The following is a 10,406-nucleotide window of genomic DNA, read 5'->3' on the forward strand; positions in this document are numbered from 1 at the left end:
AAATCTACCCTTCTAGTCTTCTAATGCTTTAACATCATTTCTGATTTTCCAAGATCTTCATGCTGTTTTCCCTTGACTCCCAGACTTGATAAAAATCAACATGCCACTGAATTCTGCTGTTTTAAAATCTGAGGTGTCTGAGTGCTATAGGAAGAAATGTAAGTAGGTTTTACTGTATTAGTTATATTTTAAACATATTATTATCTTTTAAAATTGAAGTCTAGTTGATTTACAGTGTCACATTTTGGGTGTGCAGCACAGTGATTCAGTTTTATATATGTATATATGTTCCCTATACATATATAAATATATACATGTATTTTTATATAAATAGAAATGTTTTCCCTATAAGGGAAAATAAACCTTTTCCTTTATAGGTTATTGCAAAATACTCAGTTCTCTGAATTATACAGTAGGTCCTTGTTGGTTATCTATTTTATACATAGGAATGTATATATGTTAATCCCAAACTCCTAATTTATCCCTCTCCATATTTTATTTCTAATATTCTAATTAAAAAGTTCAAATAAAATGTGAAATTCCCAAGAAGGGAAGTGTTAGTAAATACAGTGAAACTGAGCACATATGAAATATATTGTTTCTTCTCATTCCATCCTGGGGTCCTTTTCAGAATGGCTCATATGCGTATAATCGTGACACACTAGCAACATTTTCCCAGGAATAAACTGGTTAAGCTGCCATGACTGGGATGCTAATGACCTGGGACACAATTTGAGATTCTTGGGTAAATATTACTCTTTCTAGGCTAAAACCTAGAAAACTTGACCTAAGTAGCCAAAACCTTCATAGTTGGTATTCACACTGTAAGATTTTCTTTACTACCAACTTTTATGTCAAATCACATATTCTTATCTCCAACTTTGCATCCATTATAGCACACACTTCACACTGAGAAATAAGTATAACACTTTCTTAATATTCCTAAGAATATAACACTATATATGAATATGAATAAATATAGATGTGCTGTGCTGTGCTTAGTCACTCAGTCATGTCCTACTCTTTGTGACCCCATGGACTGTAGCCCACCAGGCTCCTTTATCCATGGGCATTCTCCAGGGAAGAATACTGGAGTTGGGGTTGTCATATCCTCCTCCAGGGGATCTTCCAAACCCGGGGATCTTCCAGACCCAGGGATCAAACCCAGGTCTCCTGCATTGCAGGCAGATACTTTACCTTCTGAGCCACCAGGAAAGCCCAAATATAGATGTATGTATATTTATTTATATAACACTTATTATCCTGAGAGTAAGTATCCTTCTGTTAATTTTTTTAATGTTTTGTTTTATTTATTTATTGGGCATGCAACATGTGGGATCTTGGTTCCCCAACCAGGGACTGAACCCATGCGCCTTCCATTGGGAGCTCAGAGTCTTAACTGCTGGACCTCCAGGGGAGTACCTATCCTTCTGTAGTTTTGTCTAAGAAAAGTACCACTTAACCTTTCTGAAACTTGATGTTTCCTAAATATTCTATCAATCAGAAGGGATATAAAACAGTCTATACAAATAATCTTCTAAACTCTCTTTTTTAATTTTACTTTTCTTAATTATTGACATCTCCCACTCCATTGAGGTGCTTCCCTGGTGGCTCAGATGGTAAAGTGTCTGCCTGTAATGCAGGAGACCTGGGTTCGATCCCTGGGTTGGGAAGATCCCCTGGAGAAGGAAATGGCAATCCACTCCAGTACTCTTGCCTGGAAAATTCCATGGACAGAGGAGCCTGGTGGGCTATAGTCCATGGGGTCGCAAAGAGTCGGACACGACTGAGCGACTTCACTTTTTTACTCCACTGAGGAAGTACAAAATTGTCATTAAAGAGAAGGCTGCCTGGAGAATTTCCTGGCAGTCTAGTGGTTAGGACTCAGTGTTTTCACTGCTGTGACCTGGGTTCAATCCCTGGCGGGGAAACTAAGATCCTGAAAGCCACAAGATGTGGCTAGGGGAAAAAAAAAGAGGCGGCTTTCTGCTGAAACTCATATTCCAGATTTTGTCTTGAGGTTCCATGGTTAATGCAATTATTTATTCACTTGCTGCATGCCTTTCCCTGCCAGATCCAGTTCTCAGACATCCTTAAGTTGGATTCAACCATAATTCAAAATTCATAAACTTATGCCTATTACATCAAGAGGAATAAAAACAAAGTTATAATTTCCCAGTGACTCAGATGGTAAAGAATCTGCCTGAAACACGGGAGACCTGGGTTTGATCCCTAGATTGGGAAGAACCCCTCGAGAAGGGAACGACTACCTACTCCAGAATTCTTGCCTGGGGAATCCCATGGACAGAGGAGACTGGCAGGCTACGGTCCATGGGGTCGCAAAGAGTGGACATGACTGGGCGACTAAGCACAGCACAGCGCAGCACATAAGGAAACACGATTGCAAATAAAAGATAAAGGGTGAAAAACAGATTGGTGGACATAGTGCCCAGAATAACGTGCTGGGAGACAGGTATTTGCTAGGAGGTAATTTGCCTGGACCTGAGTTGGGCTTGTCCTGGACACCATGAGGTCACCCAGGCAAATTGGATATCAAGGGACACTTCAGATACATCAGTCAGTGCTCAGAGAGAAAGGGATCAGGACCCTGAACAAAATCCTCCTTCAGTCATCTTGCCATGGGCTGGCCTGGCTGGAAAGTGCTGGGTTTGACCTGTTAACTGAGTGGGTGCCCACCTGGGGCACATTTCAGTGTTAAGATTAAAGTTGTGTCTTAAGGAGTGTCCTGGGGAGTTTAGCTTGAGCTTTAGGGTTAAGTCTGAGTTCAGCGAACCTCTTACATACTTTGATGACTTTTTTTTCTTCTACACCAAACTTAACAGAAACACGTTTCTTGAAAGGCTGCCTTGGGAGATGTTAATCTGGGTTATGGTACTGTTGGAGGGTGGGTAGAGAGCGTTGCCCGCTAAGAAGGCTGTGTCTGGAGGAACGCACCCACTCTGAGCTGCTCATCCAGGCCCAGAGCTCGGTTCTGAGGGTGAAGGGCGGCAGAACTCCCAGGGCCGTCAGTACAAAGCCACACACGATGAATGCTGAAGAAAGTGATGCTGGGCCATGTAAAATGTTTCACAACCTACTTTTTCTTAAATAAAAAATTAATTTTGTTAGACATGTTAGTGTTGTAACTCATTACAGTGAAATAAGCTTTGCCTTCCAAATCTTTCTAGTTGTGAGTCCACTCGTGTAAATTCCCTCTTAGTGTTCGCATCATGGGCCCTTATTAAACAGAAACAACCAAAATTTTGCCCTTACTTAAACACTAGAAATGAAAACAGAAGAGGAAAAATAAAATTAAATCATTAAAAAAAAAAAGAAAATTTTGTGTTTCTGATCATTTTAGTGGTCTTATGGGTAGCCACAAAATACTGTCATTACACCATCTACAAACAGAATAACAAGGAAGGACATCTAAGAGTCACATGAAATAGTCCACAGTTACGGAGCCTCGTCTAAGATTACAGCCCTATCACGTGCCCACATGGAGCTGTTAGTGGTCTGTGGAAAAGTCTGCAGGTCACTAATAACTGCAGTAAGAACCCTCATGTCCAGTATTTCCTGACACTTTGTTCTTCATCTCCTTTCATTTCTGACTTTTGCAGACCCTGCTGCTCCTTGGGAGAGGGGCCTTCAGGCCTCAGTGGGAGTAAGGCAGGTGCGAGCACCCTCAGGTCCTGGCCCAGGACAGATCACAAACTCAAGCTCTCTTACCTCCCTGGTGCCCATCATCTCCACACTGAAATATGCTTTGTCTTTACATGGGACACGCCTTTGTGTAGAGCCACGGCTGGTCACTTACGCCAGAAACCTGATCTGGCTGTTTGGCTGGACTGAGCTGGTGCCAGGCCTGGGAGGTGCAAATCCAGGTGCACCCAACCGCTTAGCCAAGGGTGAGTGACCCCACACCGAGAACACAGCTGCGCCAATGTCACACCACGAGGGCGAGTGCCGAGGATGCTAGCCTGGCTCACACCCCCACCTTTTCCAAAGATGAACAAACGCAGGTCTTGGGTGTGGGAGGTGGAAGCACAGATTCCACCCTCTGCTGCACTGGTGGCCGAGTGAGGTCGCCTCGGTGCAGCCTGCGTGTGGGGCATTTAGGGTCCTGGGCTGGTGGGGTCCTCTCTGCCAGCCCCTGGCTTCTCCCCTCACTGGGCACCTTAACTTCAGACAATGCATAGAAGTTCTACTGGAGACCTTTCTCCAGCAAGGTAAATATAGATATAAATGAAGTCCAATTTTTTATGGTAAAAAAATCTTTGTGTTCTTTGTGTTATACTTAAGAGCCTTGCCAACCCCAAGATTGCTAAAATTTATGCTTATGTTTTCTCCTAGAATTTTTCAGATTAAGGTCCTAAAGTTGTTTATGACACAACATAATTTTTGTCTATGGTGTGAGATTAAGGATAGAGTTTTACACATGTGTTTTATTGTTTCAATACCATTTGTTGAAAGATTATCCTTTTCCCATCAAATGTTCTGGGACCTTGGTGGAAAATCAATTTATATGTACAAGTCTATTTCTGCTGTCACTAATCTGTCCCATTGATCTATTTGTCTATCTGTACACCAGCTGCATGGTTTTGGCCATCATGGCTTTATAATATTAAGTCTTGAAATCAGATGGTTTAAGTCCTCTAACTTTGTTCTTCCTTTTCAAAGTGGTATTATTCATCAGGATTTCTTAAGCTTGGCTCTGTTGGCATTTTGTACAGGATCATTCTTTGCGGGAGGCATCCTAGAAGCTGTAGGATGTTTAGCAGCTTCTCTAGCCACTAGATGTCAGTAGCATCCTTCCCCACCTTGACAATCACTGTGTCTGCAGGATGGCAGCGTAAGATGTCACTTGCTTTTTTCACTTCCCCACCCCAGCAACAATAATTTGTCATCCATCCACAGATTGTCTCTGTGAGATCTGTGGGATACAGCACCATATACCAAGGGGTCCAGGAGGAGTCTCACCCCCCTGAACATTGGGTAATAGACACACATACCTCGGTCCTGATCGTGGACCCTACAGGGGCCTGTGAACCGGCTCCAGCCCTTCTCTGCCTCAGACCAGGGAGCCTCTGAAAGACACTGATAAGAGAGCCTTCGTGGAAGTCTGAGTTTCCAGAGGAGAAGTTAGTTCCCCACAGTGTTGGAAGAAAAAAAAAGTTTGAACGCATTGGAGTGTGGATAAGAGGAATAGCTTGACTTTGCCCACATCACTCCTTCCCCGGAACAGCGTGGCACAGGGCCAAGAGAGAGCTTCTGGGCCTGTGATCTCCTGTGGAGGAAAATGTGCCAAAGGGTACTCTCCCGCCTCATCGAGGAGGCTGACTGTGAACTACATGACTCGAGGTGGGGAGAGGCTGGGAGAGCAGCAGAGAGGGCTCTCAGACGTCGTTAAGGGGACACGGATTGTACCCACTGCATCACAGAGCCCTTCAAGAAGCGCGCTCATGAGCTGCTGCAAATGTCTCACCCGGGGATCCTCCAGCACTCTGCGAGCCTTGCTTGCACACCCTCTGCAGAGCACTCTCAGGTTTACAGAAAAATAGAGCACAGAGTTCTTATAAAGACATAGTTTTTGTTTTATGTTTTATGTTATTTATAGCATGTAGTTTCTACTATAATTAACATCTTGCATTAGTGCGGCATGTTTCTTACAGTTGATGAACAAATATTCATACATGATCCATAATGAGTCCACTAGCCTCCCTCCCCATGGCCTGCAGTCTCTTTCAAGGCAACGATCTGGGGAGATTGTAGGGCTGACCTTGCTCGTTTCCTGTTTCACAGAACCACTGTCCTCTATTGCCTGTTGTTCAGTGCTTTGTAAAGAATTATGTGATTTGTCTTCTTTTTTTTTTTTCTTGATGGAAGGGAAAGTTTGTTCCTTATTATTCTATCATGGCCAGAAGCTAAGGTCTTATTTATGTATTTACCTTTGAAACAGTGAAAAGTCTTATTTTGAGTTAGTGTTTTGAAGTTGACCACTAGATGGCAATGTTATACAGCGGAGACAGCATTTCTAGGTTAAGAGCTATATAAAATGATATATTTGGTATTAATTTGGATAATTCAGTCTGATTTGCTTTACTCTATTCCTGTATCTGTCATGATGGTATTTTTTAGCTTCAGTGTAAAATTTATAAAGATATTTTGCCTAAAATAATACATGCTATATATAGATTTAGTGATTCTCCTCACTAGGACTCAACAGGAATGACACAGTGGGTAGGGTTATTTTCAACCTTTAGATGGATTTATGTGTGTTTATGAGGCATTGGTTAGCGTTCATTTGTGTCTGATATATAAGGCCCTCACAGAGAAGAATGAGGAGATGCATCTCGTGCCTCCGAGGGCTCCTGTCTTTGGTGAGGGGACAGAGATGTGGACCCCAAATGACAGCATGAGGCAACATGCTTTGTGACTGTCAGGGGGGGTCTGGGAGGCGTCACAGAGTAGATGACTATCTATCGGGATTCAAAAGATGTCTAGGAAATTTCCACTTGAGAAAGGGGCAAATAAGCGTCCATCCTCAAAATTCTGAATATGACATAAAGTAGAAGGAAAGAGGTACTCAAAATATCATGACAAGATTAGGGAGTACTTGCTGAGTGAGTCCATGAGAAGAGTGGCAGGAAATAAGAATTTTAAAAAAGGGAGTTGGGGCCACTTTGTGAAGCACCAAATTTGCTGCAAGAAGAATTTGGACTATAGCTTTTAGCTAGTGGAGATTAAATGACTTTTAATTAAGTGATTGATATGATTAAAATGGTGTTTTAGGCTAGAGTCTCTAAACTCTTTTGTACAGCCTTTGTAATAAAATATTGGTTTAGTAAACATCCAATATATTTATATCTAGTTATTTATGAATTTTACCTACATAGTACATCCTATACAAATATACTATGTAGATTACAAAATATACACAGAACTCTGACACTCGTGCTGATGATGAAGTAGAATTGACAACTTAGAATCTTTTGCAGATTATATGTCAGGTCTGAGTAGATCACTGTTTTATGTCATAATGAGGCTAATTTAAATGGAATCGAAGGCATGTTAGTCTTGGCATTCTCTTGTTCACTTCAGAAAATGTGAATATCTTGGTGAAATTCCACTATTTCTTTGAGCCTGGCACACTGCACATACAGCATGACCATTTTGTGTATGAACTGAGCAAGATTCCTCTCCCAAGCGAATATTAGACGTCTAAGTTCTTTCTTACTTTTAGTATAAAGTAAATGCTAATGGAGATATGCTATTTTATTTGTTCCCTGTCATTCTGTGCAGCTTGGGAGTCCTATGCTCTTTCATAGGCTTTCCAGGTTAGGTGGCTCAAACTGCAGTGTGAAAAGACGACAGCATGTAGGCAGGAGCCCAACATGCACCAAACGTGACTCGGGACTTTGGTGGTAGTCCAGGGGTTGAGAATCTGCCCACCAATGAATGGGATACTCCTTTGATCCCTGGTCTGGGATTCCACATGCCTCAGGGCAGCTAAATCTGCAGGCTGCAACTACTGAAGCCCTTGTGTCCTAGAGCCTGTGCTCTGCACCAGGAGAGGCCTCTGTGATGAGAAGCCTGTGCATCACAACTGGAGAGAAACTCCCATTCACCTCAACTAGAGAAAGCTGTGCTCAGACCTGAAGACCCAGTGCAGCCAAAAATAAATAAATAAAATCCTGGGAATAATAAAAAAAAAAATTGGACTCAATTAAGACTGAGATAAATAGTTATCAGTTCAGTTCAGTTCAGTTCAGTCGCTCAGTCGTGTCCGACTCTTTGCGACCCCATGAATCGCAGCACACCAGGCCTCCCTGTCCATTACCAACTCCCGGAGTTCACCCAGACCCACGTCCATCGAGTCAGTGATGCCATCCAGCCATCTCATCCTCTGTCGTCCCCTTCTCCTCCTGCCCCCAATCCCTCCCAGCATCAGAGTCTTTTCCAGTGAGTCAACTCTTCGAATGAGGTGGCCAAAGTACTGGAGTTTCAGCTTCAGCATCATTCCCTCCAAAGAAATCCCAGGGCTGATCTCCTTCAGAATGGACTGGTTGGATGTCCTTGCAGTCCAAGGGACTCTCAAGAGTCTTCTCCAACACCACAGTTCAAAAGCATCAATTCTTCGGCCCTCAGCCTTCTTCACAGTCCAACTCTCACATCCATACATGACCACAGGAAAAACCATAGCCTTGACTAGATGGACCTTTGTTGGCAAAGTAATGTCTCTGCTTTTGAATATGCTATCTAGGTTGGTCATAACTTTCCTTCCAAGGAGTAAGCGTCTTTTAATTTCATGGCTGCAGTCACCATCTGCAGTGATTTTGGAGCCCCCCAAAATAAAATCTGACACTGTTTCCACTGTTTCCCCATCTATTTCCCATGAAGTGATGGGACCGGATGCCATGATCTTTGTTTTCTGAATGTTGAGCTTTAAGCCAACTTTTTCACTCTCCACTTTCACTTTCATCAAGAGGCTTTTGAGTTCCTCTTCACTTTCTGCCATAAGGGTGGTGTCATCTGCATATCTGAGGATATTGATATTTCTCCTGGCAATCTTGATTCCAGTTGTGTTTCTTCCAGTCCAGTGTTTCTCGTGATGTACTCTGCATATAAGTTAAATATGCAGGGTGATAATATACAGCCTTGACGTACTCCTTTTCCTATTTGGAACCAGTCTGTTGTTCCATGTCCAGTTCTAACTGTTGCTTCCTGACCTGCATACAGGTTTCTCAAGAGGCAGGTCAGGTGGTCTGGTATTCCCATCTCTTTCAGAATTTTCCACAGTTTATTGTGATCCACACAGTCAAAGGCTTTGGCATAGTCAATAAAGCAGAAATAGACGTTTTTCCGGAACTCTCTTGCTTTTTCCATGATCCGGCGGATGTTGGCAATTTGATCTCTGGTTCCTCTGCCTTTTCTAAAACCAGCTTGAACATCAGGAAGTTCATGGTTCACATATTGCTGAAGCCTGGCTTGGAGAATTTTGAGCATTACTTTACTAGCATGTGAGATGAGTGCAATTGTGCAGTAGTTTGAGCATTCTTTGGCCTTGCCTTTCTTTGGGATTGGAATGAAAACTGACCTTTTCCAGTCCTGTGGCCACTGCTGAGTTTTCCAAATTTGCTGGCATATTGAGTGCAGCACTTTCACAGCATCATCTTTCAGGATTTGAAATAGCTCAACTGGAATTCTATCACCTCCACTAGCTTTGTTCGTAGTGATGCTTTCTAAGGCCCACTTGACTTCACATTCCAGGATGTCTGGCTCTAGGTCAGTGATCACATCATCTTGATTATCTGGGTCATGAAGATCTTTTTTGTATAGTTCTTCTGTGTATTCTAGCCATCTCTTCTTAATATCTTCTGCTTCTGTTAGGTCCATACCATTTCTGTCCTTTATCGAGCCCATCTTTGCATGAAATGTCCCCTTGGTATCTCTAATTTTCTTGAAGAGATCTCTAGTCTTTCCCATTCTGTTGTTTTCCTTTATTTCTTTGCACTGATCACTGAGGAAGGCTTTTTTTTTAAAATTTTTAATTTTATTTTTAAACTTTACAATATTGTATTAGTTTTGCCAAATATCAAAATGAATCCTCCACAGGTATACCTGTGTTCCCCATCCTGAATCCTCCTCCCTCCTCCCTCCCCATACCCTCCACTCTGGGTCATCCCAGTGCACCAGCCCCAGGCATCCAGTATCGTGCATCGAGCCTGGACTGGCTCTCCTTGCTATTCTTTGGAACTCTGCATTCAGATGCTTATATCTTTCCTTTTCTCCTTTGCTTTTCACTTCTCTTCTTTTCACAGCTATTTGTAAGATGTCCTCAGACAGCCATTTTGCTTTTTTGCATTTCTTTTCCATGGGGATGGTCTTGATCCCTGTCTCCTGTACAATGTCACGAACCTCATTCCATAGTTCATCAGGCACTCTATCAGATCTAGGCCCTTAAATCTATTTCTCACTTCCACTGTATAATCATAAGGGATTTGATTTAGGTCATACCTGAATGGTCTAGTGGTTTTCCCTACTTTCTTCAATTTAAGTCTGAATTTGATAATAAGGAGTTCATGATCTGAGCAACAGTCAGCTCCTGGTCTTGTTTTTGTTGACTGTATAGAGCCTCTCCATTTTTGGCTGCAAAGAATATAATGAGTCTGATTTCAGTGTTGACCATCTCGTGATGTCCATGTGTAGAATCTTCTCTTGTGTTGTTGGAAAAGGGTGTTTGCTATGACCAGTACATTTTCTTGGCAAAACTCTATTAGTCTTTGCCCTGCTTCATTCTGTATTCCAAGGCCAAATTTGCCTGTTCCTCCAGGTGTTTCTTGACTTCCTACTTTTGCATTCCAGTCCCCTATAATGAAAAGGACATCTTTTTTGGGTGTTAGTTC

At 42.4% G+C, this 10,406-nt stretch overlaps 1 non-coding gene across 1 annotated transcript; it reads left to right on the top strand.

The window, feature by feature from the left end:
• Positions 1-1,601: 1,601 nt before the first annotated feature.
• Positions 1,602-1,673, top strand: TRNAY-GUA (transfer RNA tyrosine (anticodon GUA)). Its single transcript has one exon. It is a non-coding gene; the product is annotated as a tRNA-Tyr (tRNA).
• Positions 1,674-10,406: the final 8,733 nt, after the last annotated feature.

Source organism: Bos javanicus, chromosome 18 (genome assembly GCF_032452875.1).
Source record: "Bos javanicus breed banteng chromosome 18, ARS-OSU_banteng_1.0, whole genome shotgun sequence".
Lineage (NCBI taxonomy): Eukaryota > Metazoa > Chordata > Mammalia > Artiodactyla > Bovidae > Bos > Bos javanicus.